At 34.1% G+C, this 15708-nt stretch overlaps 1 protein-coding gene across 8 annotated transcripts in view; it reads right to left on the bottom strand.

Annotated features, from left to right (window-relative positions):
• Positions 1-15708, bottom strand: part of LRRC4C (leucine rich repeat containing 4C) — a 484719-nt gene that overhangs the window by 91397 nt on the left and 377614 nt on the right. For all 8 annotated transcript variants that reach the window (XM_026794930.2, XM_026794919.2, XM_074543192.1 and 5 more), the window contains 2 exons: positions 6933-7018; positions 5592-5729 (listed from right to left, as the gene is read on the bottom strand). The gene's annotated coding sequence lies outside the window, so the exon portion shown is untranslated. The remainder of the gene's footprint in view (positions 1-5591; positions 5730-6932; positions 7019-15708) is intronic.

The raw sequence follows: 15708 nt of genomic DNA, 5'->3' as shown, positions 1-15708 counted from the left end.
TACAGGGCAACCAGAATTCACAGGTACCAGCTCTGGCCACCGATGTAGAGGCACAATTGTAATATGAAACAAGGTATAAAGTTATCTTTGCAAAAACTGTAATAATGAAAATAATTTGCATTGAAAGACAATCTGATATCTAATTACAGAAATCAATGTTTGTTTAAAACTTGTTTGCACATAAAAATTACCTAAAATTCCATTTTGGCAGCTGTTCAAGGGCAAAAGCCCTTTGAACAGCTTCAAGGTTTCAATGAGTTGAAGTCCTACCTTCAGTAAGCTGTGACAGCAATGCAACATCTGGGCTCACCTATCAAATCTGCCACAGTTTGATTACAATGACTTCAGACATGCATTTTGGAGTTTTCTGAACTGGCTCTCTAATTTGAGTTACTGAAATACTGACATGTTTTTTGTGCTCTTACCTGCTTACCCAGGTATGTTAGATGTACTTATCTATATCACCTAAAGTGCTCAGAATTGGGCTTATGTCTTGTTTCTCTCAGGGATCTAAGTTAAATGGAAATTTTACAGAAAACTTTGTATGTCTGAGGTCAGATACAATACTCACTTCATGGAAACAGAAAATGGGTGATGTATGTGCTGGCACTTGTCTCTCCTCAAATCAGAAAGATATTATTTATAGATCCAACTCCTCCATACAACCCAAATTAAAAAAAAAAAAAAAGGCAGGTGCTTTAATGGTAATTATAACAAACTTCAAATTATAAGCAGTAACTGAGTTATTCCATGCACATTGCAATATAACTAGCTCTTTGCTCAGTCCTCCCTCAAATAGTAAAGTTATGTTTGGTAGCCTTACTCAGGCTTCAGCTTTTGTGTGAAATTGACATATGTGAATGTAAAATAAAGTGTAAGTTCTATGTCATATTAGAAGTTTTTCCAGAATTATAAAATCCATAAGCTAGCTGAATTCAGTCAAGTAACACTTACTGAATCATTAACATTGACTTTCAGATTTATTCTACTGACTCAACAAGCTTTCTGGTGAGAAGGTCCTACTAGATATAAGTTAAGCAACTGGAACTGGGCGCATTTATCATCTGATCTTACTATCCCTGAAATCAGAGGCAAACACAAATTATCTGCAATGGGTGAAAGGCTGCCTGTGTAGCAATAATAAATAACCAAACCTAGCAGTCTTTCCAATATGCTGAAAAAGTCTCTGGGTTTTTTTGAGGAAGGTTGCAAGTGTGGTAGGACATGAAGTAACAAGTTACTTGCTGACAAGTAACAATCTTTTTCTCAGTTGGTGAGCTTATTTTGTTCCTCTCTGATTCACTGATGCTGGTGGTGTATTTTGGGTCTACAAACATCTTATAAGAGTCTTTTTCTTTCAACTGCTCAAAATCCAAAAAACCACAAGGTTGCTCCTTTTCCCAGAAGGATAAAAACATCACAGTCTAATATGTTTCCTCCACTGTTTTTTCAAGAAGTTCCTGAAAAAATTCTTGCTACTATTAAAGAATCTGTGAGTGAAAGCAAAGGTTTCTATAACTGAATTAAACAAATATACAGGTGTCAGGTGCAGAGGATACACAATTTTGAGCATCCAATAAGAATGTAACTCTGCTGTTGCTACAGTATCTCTGTTGATTCAAAGTGATACTTATGATAGAAATATGTGCATTTTCAAATGACATCAAAATACACATTTACAACAGACAACTGCTTAAATATATTACATATCTTTCTATATAAAAGAATATATTTGCTGGCATATGTGTGGCTAAACAAAAAACTGTATCAAACTGCAACATGCTCTAGGCTATGATATGATCTCAAAGTTTTGTTATCTTTAATACATCGATTAGGCTTTATCACCCAATAAACACAGAAGATAGTGTGATTATTTTCTTAGAACATAACTTTAAAGCAATCTAGTTTGCAATATTTACAGGATAACATTCCATGCTACATGAAAAAGTAAATATCTTTATACAAAAAAAAAATAAATTGCCTTTATCTGTTTAGAAGCATATATTTTACACACATATGAAACCTATTTAAAATAAATATTTTGGTACTATCACAATAACTCATTTCTTAATCAAATGTTAAAACGCTATCATTAACTCTGGAGAGAACTGTTACGTTTTTCCTCCAGCACACTATATATTGTTGCCTTGAAACACTGCTGTTTGTATATTGCCATCAATCTTGCCCAGTGCTGAGTATGGAAGGATAACAAAATTCAAATGTATGTACTGGCAAATATTCACATCATAAACACGAAGAACACACTGTTATAAAGATTGCTATATAGATTGCTTTCCTTTCCAGCAGACAAGGCCAGGTACAGAATTCTGTGTATGACTAACACTGTAAGAGACTAGTGGAAATGACCAAACATTCACAATATTCAGTCATTTGGTGAAAGAGAAATGTGGCTAAAGACTAAGAGAAAAGGATTCTGACCCTAAACAAAGGAGTAGAGAAACATTGTAATTGAATAAACAGAACCAAATTTTGAGGAAAAAACCACTAAAACAGATTGCTTTACTTAGACAAAGTGAAAAACAATTGCAACACTTTCCTAAGTCAGTTGACAGTCCCACAGTCCTTTTAAATAAAAACTAGGAAATCATAAAGAAAATAAAATGTTATTCTTTCTATTTTATTTAGTATTGCTGACAAGAACATGTTTGCATATGGAGAGAGTACTTGAATTATTAGAGCTTTCTACTTTCAAAAGGGAATAAAATTTGCTGGCAAACATACTTTTGACTGCACAGATCTAGGCTCAAGTTTATTAATTCATTCATTAATTCAATGGATCTCCTAAAACTCTCAGACTGTATAAAATACATTATATATAATCTAAAAGAAATAACATAAATATTCTATTGTGATTGGAGCGCACAGTATATAATTTCCTGTTTATGTGATTTCACTGATTATTGTTCAATTTTTTTTAATACAAAAAACAATAAAATCAGGTGCATGCCATCAAAATTATCAATTGAATGATACTGCCTCATTTATTGATTTTCATGGGCTTTTTTTTCCTGATGTTTACAGTTCTATTGAGATTTTTTTTTTTGCAAGTAATTTCTACTGGGTCATAGCAGCTTGGAAGAAGTAAAAGAAAAGCTATCTTCCTTCCAGGAAAATCTGGATAAAACCACAGCACATGATTTTGGCACAGGGATGTGTACCTGACTGTTCTATAAACTAACCTCTTCATAATATCATAATAACAACTGTTTCTAATAAAGATGGAATTGAATGGTGGGGGTTCTTGTTTACATTTGAAGGGAACCACATTCTCAAAAGTTCTGTATGCCTATTGTGTGTTCCTTGTGCAGTTGGGTAAATAGGACAAATTTAGAATTGTTGTACATTTGTACAAATTTTCATCTTCCATGCTAACCATCCATGACTGAAAACAGCCTCCTGTTTGAAGAGAATTTATAGAATTTCTTCTTATGGAACTGAGTCACTTATTGTCAAATTTTCTGTTATGCAGAGACAAGACCAGTTCCCCAAGCTGATCAAGAGTCCTAATGGCATCCTGGGCTGCACCAGGCAAAGCATTGCCAACAGGTGGAGAGGGGTGATTCTTCCCCTCTGCTCAGCCCCAGAGAGGTCACACCTGGAGTGCTGTGCCCGGATCCGAGCTGCTCACTACAAGAGAGACATGGACAGAATGGAGAGAGTCCAACAAGGCAGTATAAGGACAACATATTGGAGCATTTTTCCTATGGGCAAAGGTTGGAAGAACTGAGACTGTTTAGACTGGAGAAGAGGAGGCTTGGTGGAATCTTATTAATGTCTCCATGTGCATGGAGGAAGGGTGCAAAGGGGATGGAGCCAGTGACGCCCAGGGACAGAACCAGAGGCAGTGGACACACACTGAAACATCAGCGGCTCCCTTTGAATATCATGAAACATTTTTTACTATGACAGTAAGAGCACTGGCACAGGTTGCCCAGGGAGGTTGTGGAGCCTTCCCCCCTCGGTAATATTCAGAAGCCATCTGGACATGGCACCAGGCAATTTGCTCCAGATGAATCTGCTTGAGCAGTGGGCTATGTGACCTTAGAAGGTCCCTTCCACCCTCCAGTATTCTATGATTCTGCAATTTAACAGTCCATAGAAGTATTTACATAAAAGAAAAATAAGAAACCTCATATTTAATTGGTGAAAATATTTTTTCTCAAGTGCTCTTAGTTTCTCATTTACTGTGGGCTTATCAGAGTTATGTGCTTAGCATTCAACTCTGCACTAGCAGAGGGTCTCCTTTGTTTTCTAAAATCAATTATGCTTGGAGGAAAAAATAGGAGAAAGGAAAAAGGTAAACGTTTCCTAATTCATCTCTTGCAATCATGTTGCAATTCTGACTGGGACATATAAATTTCAAGTGTTTTCACCATATAGCTGTTCTGAGAATAGTACCCAAATCCTGTGATTTTCTTATGCTATTAATTTCAGGCTTAGGATTTGGATTGAGAAGAATTCTCTCCTTTCTATGACTGAGCACCATTGACATTAAGCTGTCATGAATTCATTCCATAGGGAGGAATTACTTCTTTGATTTCAATGGACCATCTCCAGATTAATGCAGGTGTAAATGAGAATAGAGCATTCTTTATTTTATATCCATGGCCCATTTAATATGTACTTGGTTTTCTAAATCATACAATTATATAATCATTGAGATTGGAAAATGTTAGTAGAGTAAAAAAGAGGGACAGTTTCTTTAAAATTAAATTTTTGAGAATTAAAATTTAAGAATATAGACAACTAGATTTGGGCAGGAATAATCCATCTGTTTGAAAATAATATCTTTATAGTGTGACAGCCTTTTTTTCCCTCAGTGAATATTAAATAGCAAAAATATGATACTTTGACACAGAGATGAATGCATCAGACATCCTAATTTCTTCTCCTGTGGAGTTATTGTGACTGGAAAACACAATTTCCACATATTGAGAGACAACCTAGCAGCCACATTTTCCTATCTTGTCCTTATGTTTAGCATTTATTTAAAGTGAAATTCTGATACAGGGAAAAGATTTACAATTTAACTTCTGAGCCAAAGAAAAGGTAACATCCAAGATCTCTAAATTTTCATCACAACAAGCAGGATGGTTTGCTTTAACCATGCAAAGAAAGTTACAGCTTTCAATAAACTGGGGAGGAAAATAACTGTTGCATAGAGAGGGCAAATTGTCAAAATGGAGAAAATATGAAAATTTTGTGCCATAAATAACATTTCCAAAGCAGATAACTTTAATATTCAAGATCTCTTTTCAGGTACATATAAAATAAATTACTTCAGCTAAGTATCTTCAGCATCTTCTATTCCTATGTTCAACATTGGGGAATCATCTGTACACGAGAAAATATTTTCACTTCATCTTCATTTGTCAATATGAAAAAAACCCTGTACTTTCAGAGCAATTTTTTTTCTACTCCCTTTTCCTTTTATTTTTTTTTTCCCTTAAAGTAGTAATGGCACATCCTTGGCCACCAGTAAACAACATAAGCGTTTTTTCCCAGATTTTTCTAAATTCAAATGCATTGAAAGACTATAATGCATATTATATAAGGACCTGATTTCTTACCGTTGGTGATTGTAGGACTGCTGCTAGTGATGTGGGCATCAAAAGTGTTATAGCCAGGACTCACTGGAATTGTATTTCCAGAGTCTTTGCATGATATCAAGATGGGCTGTTTGATTCTCTCCACACCTGCCTCTCTACCTGTAAAATGGAAATAATACTTACTGCATGTGTTAAACAGGAGGGACTCACCTTTATTTGGGGAACGTAAAGTGTTCCACTAGTGTGCGTGTATGACCTGACCCCATAATCACCACATGATGTACACTACAGCAGCCAAGGCAGATTGGAAAATATAAGGTAGCAATTGGGTAAAAAAGCCATCCCTCTAAATAATTATCATTCTTTCCTGTACCCTAGCAGTCAACACCTGATATCAAATAATTTAAGATGCCTGAGCGTGTTATAGTGTAAATGTACATTTATGTTGACATGAACTAGAAGGATGAGAAGTCAGAGAACAATTTAGGACCTAGAAATGAACAAAGGCAAGAAGCACTGTATTTATACTCACCAATGTTCCGAACTATGGTATAGGTTACTTGAAAAATTACTCTTCAACTTTAATTCCTCTGGATTTTTTCATCAGGTGCTCAGCTCTCCCTTTTATCTCCACAAACACATTAAAACTCTACATCATTTAAAGAGCATATGAAATACCTAATCATCTTTCAGCATGATCTTAGAGAGATGGATGAAACACTACAAGACAATGCTGAGCCTCTTGAAACTCTTTTGGAATTTACTGGGTTACTGCCACTCTAGAGCAGACCAATAGCCTGCCTAGTCTGCTGTATTGTCATTTCTAAAAAGAAGATAAAATTGTTCCATAACTTTCACTTCATAAAGCACTATAAGCAGAAGAATAGCCAAGACCAATATTCATTGGATTTGCACTTAAGCCCTGGAAATGTTACAAGTGGAAAAGATACTTCTAAATTTTGGAGACAATGAGTGGAAACAGGTTTAATACAAATAAACTTCTTTGTCCCCATCAGGGCAGGATCCTTTGAAAAGGTCTTAAAAAATCTGTGGTTGAGAAATTTTCTCATTCTTTATTTACCCCACATTAGACACCCTAATAAGAAGAAATGCTGTCAGTCACAAGTGGTGAATGTGATGGCAAGAATAATGATTATTTAAATATTTATTTTCTTACAAAATATTTTAAATATTCAAATTATTATTTTATTTTTATTGTATTAATAAACAATATTTTCTTCTTATTTATTTTTTATTCAGTGATAATTTAGGCTAAGTTTTCCTACAAATTCTCTGAACTTCATTCCCAGGGGGAATGGTACTAAATATTAAATCAATACTAAGTATTAAATCAATACTCACCTTACTGAATCACATCTGATCTTCAAGGTCTCGGGAAGAGTTTCTTGTTAAAGGGATTACTTCCAGTGATGAATGGGATAAAACACCTGTAAGGGATGTAACATTGTTTTAAGAAACTGCACATCATGATTATTATAAATTGTTTGAGTGTGGGGAAAAAAGCAAAGGAACCACAAGATGTGATGCACAGAAACCTGGATTTGTTCCAGAGTTATACTAAATGCTTTTTTGTTTTTCAGACCTTCTATTTCTCTCTCCTTGCACTTTTCTCCTAGCTTAGATTGAGGCTGCATTTCCTTTAAATTGTATTTGCTTTACAATCCTTTGTGCATGTCAGTGGAACTATTAAAATATAAAAAAATTCTGTAAGAGATAAGGAGCACTACTGGCTCCAAAAATCACAGTACTGATAGTCTTTGAACAATAAGAAGGTCTAATATTAAGAAAATTAGAATAAGAGGCTAAAGAAAAAATCTCCAAAGTTCTTCAAAACTTAATGGAAAACACATTTTGTAAAAATCAGGAGGTCAAAGGAAATGACCTTTCACTTAAAATGTTTCATGGGGGCCTTATTTTCAGAAGCAGCGCAGCAATATTTGCTAAATCCAGCTCCAGTTAAAATGTGTTCTCCAAAGATGAGCCAACTACAATGAGTCATCACTTTTGGAAAACACATTTAGTAACTCCATCCATGAAGGCATAGAATTGGAAGCAGGAATTAACCATCTATAACACTAAAGCACATACAGTACATTTTACTAGCATTTCTTTTCTGGAAGAGAAATTTAGAAGAAAATATTAGGTTCAAAGAAAAATTGTAATACAATCTCTCAAAAAATTAAGGTTCAAAAGTGGTTTCAATTTCATATTCAAATCTGCCCCAAGAAATATGATAATTAAACACAAATCAGTTTGTTTTTTTATTTAATACTCCTTCCCTCAGGTTTTTTAGGAAAATAAATACAAACAAAAAAGAAATCTATCTCTTGTTATTTATTGATATGAAAACAAACAATAAATATGTGGTTTCAAAGTGATCATTTTACAGAATTGTGGTCCCTTAGCATTTTTTTAAGAATTCACATGGCTATTGAAAATCACAGAATTGTATGTAAATTGCTGTTTCTTTTCCTGCATGACTAGTACAGATAGAAGAATCAAAAATTGGTTTGTGTCTGCCTTTTTTTTGAGATACATAACCTATGTACATAGATGTTTATCATGAAAAATTGAAATGTCTAAATGCTTTCATGTTTGAATGTAATTGACACGGAGGTTTGATAGTTCGAAAGACTTAAGGAATAGCTATTTATTTAAAAGAATATTCCAAAATGTGTGAGAAATAATTGACAAAATTTAGATATATATTTGAAAATAAACTATATTTTAGATACTAGAAATTATATATTTTTAGAGAGATCGATGCAGATTGGTCCTTGAACTCGATAGTTTAGGATTTTTTGCTTGTTTGCAGGCAGAGCAGCATTGGCATTGTTCCTATTAAATTAATGTGTTTAAGATCAGAAATTCTTAAATTATTATTACTCACACAAGAATTTGCACTTGCTGAAATTCTTCAATTTAAAATTTTCTGAGGAACATCAGAACATCACAAAACCTGACTTTATTCTGCAAACAAAATCTCTAAAAGATATTCTACAAGGTGCTCAAAAGTGTGAATTTGGAAAATTCTGTGATTTACAGATTTTGTCTAAGTGCATTAATCAGCTAACTCCATATGTTTTCAATTTTAGAAGCCTTCCGGAAAAGAATACTAATTATTTGTTTCCTAATATAACAGAAATTAATACATGCTAAATGTTTAAGGTCTATGTGTAACCTTGCAGGTAGTCAGCACCATCCAGGTCAGTTTAATCATACTGATATTGCTAACTATCTCATTTTTTGCAAGACTTAATTTCTATTCCTTATTTCTTTTCAGCAGAAGAAAACGAGCAGCTTGTCACTATGGTATTAGGTGGGAGGCAGTGCATGGCAAGATATGAGTCAGTCATTAAGCCTGCTGGTCAGTTAAAAAAACCCTATAAACTCAAAACAAACTGCAGCTTGTCATAATTACTGGGGCAATGCTGTGCAGAGAGAATATGCATTAGGCAATTTATTCATGGATGGGAATTTATTTCCAGAATATGCTAATACTAACACGGGATACATTTGAGATACCTCTTCTGTACTTTGATGCAAAAAACTTCAAATACTTGGATTTTATATATTCCCACTTTAGCAAACTGATTGATGTTTTTTCTCTGGGCTAGTTCTGTATTATACCAATGCCCATCCTTGGGATTTTATTCTCTAAGATATTTAAGTGGGATATTTATAGGGAAACCATGCTGATGAAGACCTTATATGATAAGCTCTAGAATGACAAGAATTTCTGCTTTGGTTAAATGAGAGCAAGTATATAAATATACCTCAGCCCTTTGTCACAAAACTGTGTGGGAGAGGCACATTAGGCGAGGTGCTAGAAGTGAGGGAAGCTCTAACTACTTGCAGCTATGACACATTATTATTCATTGCATGGCATGTCACTCAGACTGTCATAATGCACAGCAGAGAGCATGCACGTTATCAGTGCAGAACAGCACTGAGGGGCTGCAGAAGCACAGGCCATTTGGGGAAAATACCTCTGTAACAATCCAGGCACAAGTTTGCTGCTCTTTGTGAAATGGATCTGGCAACACAAGCAAGGGGATCATCAGCTGGTTACTATCAACAAAATTCATCCATTACAAATGGAGACATATCTAAAAGGACTTCCTGACGTGGTCAGAATTCTCTATGCAAATAAATATTTATAAATAAATAGCCAATAAATATTTTCCAACAAGATATATCAGTCTTGGAGAAAGTGATCTGAACAAAGAACAGGTCATATGCTCGAGAAGTTGCATGGGACCAAAGTCAGTACAGTGCTTTGCGCTGTGGAAAAAAGGTTAAGAAGAGAAGGTAGAATTTGCAGGGTCCAAGAGAGCACAAATACAAAACCTAAAATCAGCCAGGAAGAATGAAAATAAATAAATCAGCAAAGGAAATCAGATATAGGCATCAGGTTCAAACACACGCAAACAAAACAAATGAGTCAATTAGACAAAGAAGGCAGTCTGAATTTCTTGAATATGAAATTATCAATTTATAGATATAAAAAAATCAAACTTAGTTTTTATGTATTTGAAAATTAGCTTTTATGAACAAAAATCTATGTTTTTTTCTGACAAAAATTTGCTTTCTTAAGTATTTGCAAACAATGAAATCACAATGTGCAAGTTCATTTTTCAGGCCCATCTTTAAAATGATTACAATATTAAAATGATTGCAATAACTTCTTCAATTTTTCTGCTTCTTTCTGTTATCTTTTCCCATACACAGTAAAAGCCTCTGTTTGGGAATTTTGGTTTTGGTTGACTTTAAAGTAAGGCTTTAGCAGAAATTCAGAGAATCCTCAAACAGACTTACCAGGTCAGAAAACATTACTGCAGTGTATCGTAACTAACCCTGCGTGAGACTTTCAGGCAGTTGGTATCAGCACTTCGAAACATCGTCTATACTTCACTCATTATATTTATTTCAGAATGCACTTGATAATATGATAAAATCATATGGTAATTTTCTTTGTTAGATGATGAGTTTGAGCAGTAATGATTGAGGTGAAGCACATTTCCAAGGAAACTATGAGGAACTAATTATCATGCTCCTCTATCAAGAATATCAATTTGTTAGTAACATTTTAGTATTTATCTATCTATGAAACCCTGTGAACTTATTACCTTTCAATTAACAAAACACCCACACTTTAAGTTGTACTGATGCAGGTCTTTTCATGGCAGTGTGTCTACAATCCACGTATAGGAATCATCTCACAGACCCACAAAGCATACCAGCCTCAAAACTTCTGGTAAGTGTTCTGCAATAGTTATCACACAGAACTTGCACATCAACAGCAAGAATTGGGATTTGTGTTCAATTTCATTCAAAATTTTAGTAGGTAAAAGACGATACTGTCACCATCATGTCACCATCATTTTTTATCATTCTTCAAAAGACATTGATGACAAAGGACCTGAAGAAAATTTTCTAACTTGCTCAGGAGTTCAATGGTCTAAGCAGTACAAAGTATGCTCCTCAGTGTGTGACCATTTCCTAATTCACTAAACAATTTTAGAACAGCAAGCAATTTAGAACAACATGGCTGAGGACAAAGGTGATATGGGAAGGTCAGGATGAATATAAAAAGGAAAACTAGAAAGGATTTATATGTTCATATCTTCATTAAAAAGTCAATTTCTTTCAATAAGCATTGCACCATGTATAATTAATTTTTCATAAGATTCAGAATGGTTATCTGACAACTTTTACCAAACTTTTTATAAAAACTACCTCACCTTTACACGTTTTATTGAACAACCAGAGAAGTTAAAGACAAAGAAGAGAGGAAATATACTGTTGCAGAATGTGATACTCTTCCTAGAACATTCTTGGTTTGGGTTTTGTTGGTGTTCTCCTTTGGTTTGTTTTGTCATGTTTTTGGTTTTTTTTCCCATTAATATTTACAAGGGACAAATTAAATTACAGTCACTACTTTGGAAAGGAAGGGGTCATCCAGTCCAGTGTTCTGCTTAAAATATATCTGATTAGAACAAGTATCTCAAGGCACATCCAGCAGAGACATAGAACACCTACAAGAGCCCACAATGTCTCTGGCGTATCTTACCTGTTTTTTAACCACCCCAGAGTTTTAGGGGGTTTCCCCCTATTATTAATATGAAAACTGGGAGCTACAGTGAGAAGGAATTGCTTAGGAATGTTGTCTATACTGTCCTGGGAACTGAATTCACCATTGCAATGATATTAATCATTGTCTATTGAATAGGAAGCTACTGCAGGGTCTCAGAGGAATAAATAGCACCCACTCTGCTAATCTAGGCATTAGAAATATTTCACACAAAGTCTTATATTTTTAAATTTAGAATGAAAATATTGAAAAGGCAACCTTAAAACCAGAACAGTGGGATTAAGATATTAAGAATGATGAGACAACACCTGTATCTCCAGTACCTCAACAAGTTTATTAGCTAAAGAAGTGATGATCTTTATGCAAAATTTTCCACAGGGCATTGTGGGTCATCTGGTTTTATTCTCTGAGTTTTATTGATATCCTGCTTTTCCTTGTGGTACTCTGGTGTGCTGGATTTGTTCACTATTGAAAATAAAGTTAGAATGAATTATCCAACACAAAAATGTTCATCTCAAGTCCCAGTCTTTCAAATAAATGAAGTATAACTAATATAGATAACTTTTACCCAAATGTGTCAGAAGTAGCTGTATTTTCCATTTCAAATTACACTGGATCATTCCAGATGAAACTGGCCTACTTCAGCCAACATAAATTTATACTGTTACTAGATATGGCATATATTTTTGAATTTTTAGAAGCCAGACTAAAAAGACATTTCATGAAAATGTGGTAAGTTTGAAAATCTTGATAAAAAGTACATAAAGGTTTTTCTAATACACTGATATGTAAGTCTAAGCAAAAATTTAATCAAAATAAAATAATATAAAATACAATATGTAGTAATATGCAATTTTAGGATATGATTATGATAAGAAAGAGAATTACTGAGATTATAAAAAGATCCTGCTTTTGAATGATACCTGAAAAAATTGTGAATGCAAAAGACAGTTTGTGGTCAAACATAGTGGATGTCCATTGAAATGGGAGGCCAAATGTGCACCAAGGATTTATTCTCAGATATTTCTAATGATTACTAGCCAGTTCCTACTGGACCTGCTCAAGCAATGTATACACATATACTTTGTCAGAATTACCTTCATAAGAAAAACTGAATTGCAGGGCCAGAGGTTGGACTTCAGTGACCCCTGTGGGTCCTTTCCAACTCAGAATATTCTATGATTCTAAATATTTTTTCACCTTTATAAAATGACTGTCAGCTAGTCTTGTTTTATAACACATAAGTATGTTTGTATACATACACTTATTTCATCTGCCCCATATAAGCAGAGTAAAAATAATTTTGTGTGCAAATATAGATGTAAATAGTAACCTAGAGAAAATAACTTAGACATACTGACAAAATTTAACAGGTATCATATGAGGATAGTGAAGTCTAAATTATCAGAAGACATGAAAAATCAACTGGGGATCAGCATATATGTTGAGTTTTTCCTGACAACTGTCATTCTTATGCCAAAGTTCAGACAAGCAATGGAGATGTCTCACTCTGACAGTCTTCCTCTGCTGCCTGCCAGCACTATCAAAGCATCAAGGCCTCTGAAACAAAACTAACTGACAAAAAATACTAGAGCAAAAGGAGACCAAATTTTTTCCTTATTATCTCATTACCTGTCCACAAGAACTGTGTATTGTTAAGGAGGTTTATGTAACACAGTTTCGCCAAGGAACTTCCTGTGTACAGATTTTGATAAAGGCGAGACTGACGCAGCAGAATGCACTGTGCGTACCTTTCTTCCATGTATATAGGACGTGACACCAGACTTCTGAAAGACTGGGAGATTGCAGAGACATGTTTTGACCTATGCCTACTGTGTTGCATATGAATTATACTAAATAGGTCATTTAAGGAGTTAGGATGCGTTGTCAGCAACTCTTAAAATCCCTGTTAGTAATAATTAAAGGAAATAATATGAAGTCTTAAAAAAAGGGCAAGAGTGATTTCTATTTTTTATTCCCCAAAAATAAAAATTATAACTGTAAAAAATAGTCCTGTATCTCCTCCAGAACACAGCTGATAGGAGAAAATAAGCAAGACTAACTAGCACACTTATTATTATAAATCATTCTTGGCACCTGTATGAGTTAAAGCAAAAATGTAGTTTAATTTACAGCAACAGAAGAAAACTGGAGGAGTGGGGGGATAAAATTGCTAGCTTTAAGAACAACTTTCTTCAAAATGCACAGTAACATGATTGTGATTCTACTTCCAAAATGTTCAAATCATCAAACAGAAATAAACGAACTTGTACGTTCCTCATTTCAGGTAAATTCAGCAATACATGAGTCAACTCTTGATTTTCTCCTTGCTTTCAATAACCACTCTAATAATACTCAAATCTGTTGCCATGTAATTTCCCTTCACAGGAAAAAGTGGTTGCACGCAGACTTTTTTCCAACCATTTGTATTTGTATGACCTTAAATTAAAAAGCACATATTTTATGCCTGCATTTTCCAGACTTATTTTAAATACTGATACATGCAAATCAATTCAACCTTGAATACTTCTCAAGCTACTAGACAAGTACAAGACAAAACAAAAAAATTCTAACATCACTTGAATTTGCCACAAATAGCCACCTTGCCACTAGAATTGGAGTAAAATCTTTGATTTTCACACATCTACTTGCTGGACTTGCCATGCTTTAGATGTCTGTAAGAAGTAAGTACCAGGGGGAAAAGTCAATTAATTTCCCTTAGCAAAAATTTCAGTATATTTAGCCCAGAGTGATTTTGTGATATTCTTGCACTTACTTTTCATGGACTGGCTCCCACATAACCATAAACAGTTTGTTTGCATCTTGAAAGTCACTGTCATAATTTCAAGCCACCAGTTAAATTAATTTATTTTATTATAGTTTCTATTTGAGGAAAACAACTCATTTCTGTAATCTATGGGAAAATCACTGCTGTTTTGTATTCTGAAGGTCTGAAGAAGAGGCTATAAATAGCAGAAATATATTATGAATATTTTCAAGTGAGAACAGTAGTACAAACCAGTCTATTTGCCATTTCAAAACTAAGAACAGGTTCATACTTTGAATGCCAATACAAAAGAAACACTAAAATTTGGAAATAAATTAATTTTATGATGTTTGAATGTAAAAATAATCTTCACCTTGAATCTATAAGTCATCTATCCCATTTTATATTTAGAAAAGTAGTTCCTTTAAGCAGGTAATATTTTTACTGCTCTACCTTCTCTCACAAGGTAGACTGTCACCCTTTTTGATAAGCACTCTACATTTTTCAGGAAGATTTTAGTAATAGATATTCTACTGCCTTATGGTCCAATATTTCAGTGTGTATATTAGAATGAGATTTCCAATGACGACATGGAAAAAAGTGTCACAGTATAAACCCATATCGTACAGAAACCATATCCGATATTCACCAACATATCCTGCCCACATTCAGCACGGATTGCCCTTGCTTACTACAACTTTTCATGTGCTGAAAAATTTCACTATTCCCCCACTTCCATACCTCATTCTTCTCTTCTTCTCAATGCCACTTGTTTCAGCTCTTTCTGAAATGCCAGTTTCTCTAGACCTTCTTTCTCCTCATTGCCAAGATATGTAATAGCTCCTTTTTGAAGCTGAATTTCAAATTCCATTAAAATCCTCAGAAATCCAAAGCAGAAACACTGCATACAAGATCAAACAATGTGCCTTTTTATTTTTTCAAAATTGGTTTTAATAGAAAGAAAATGAGAGAAAATTTTAATTTATTTTGACAACAGTGTACTTTTTCTTTTTGATTTTGAATTTTAAAGGATTAGCTGGAAGATCATGCACATGCATGCATTCATAATTTTTGTCTTTCAAACTCAAAGGTTAAAATGCAAACTCTTTCAATAACTTCAAAATCCTAATTATTAACCGATACACAATCTGCCCTTAGGAAATAACTTGTCCCTATAACATTATTTTGCCAAGATTGCCATGTACACATTTAAAAACTACTTGTGAAAGTGTCAATCAGTTTATAAGTGTTTTGTC

This window comes from Zonotrichia albicollis, chromosome 6 (assembly GCF_047830755.1).
Source record: "Zonotrichia albicollis isolate bZonAlb1 chromosome 6, bZonAlb1.hap1, whole genome shotgun sequence".
In the NCBI taxonomy this organism is placed as follows: Eukaryota; Metazoa; Chordata; class Aves; order Passeriformes; family Passerellidae; genus Zonotrichia; species Zonotrichia albicollis.
Note: the sequence above shows the minus strand (reverse complement) of the source record. Positions and strands in the feature narration are given on the sequence as shown.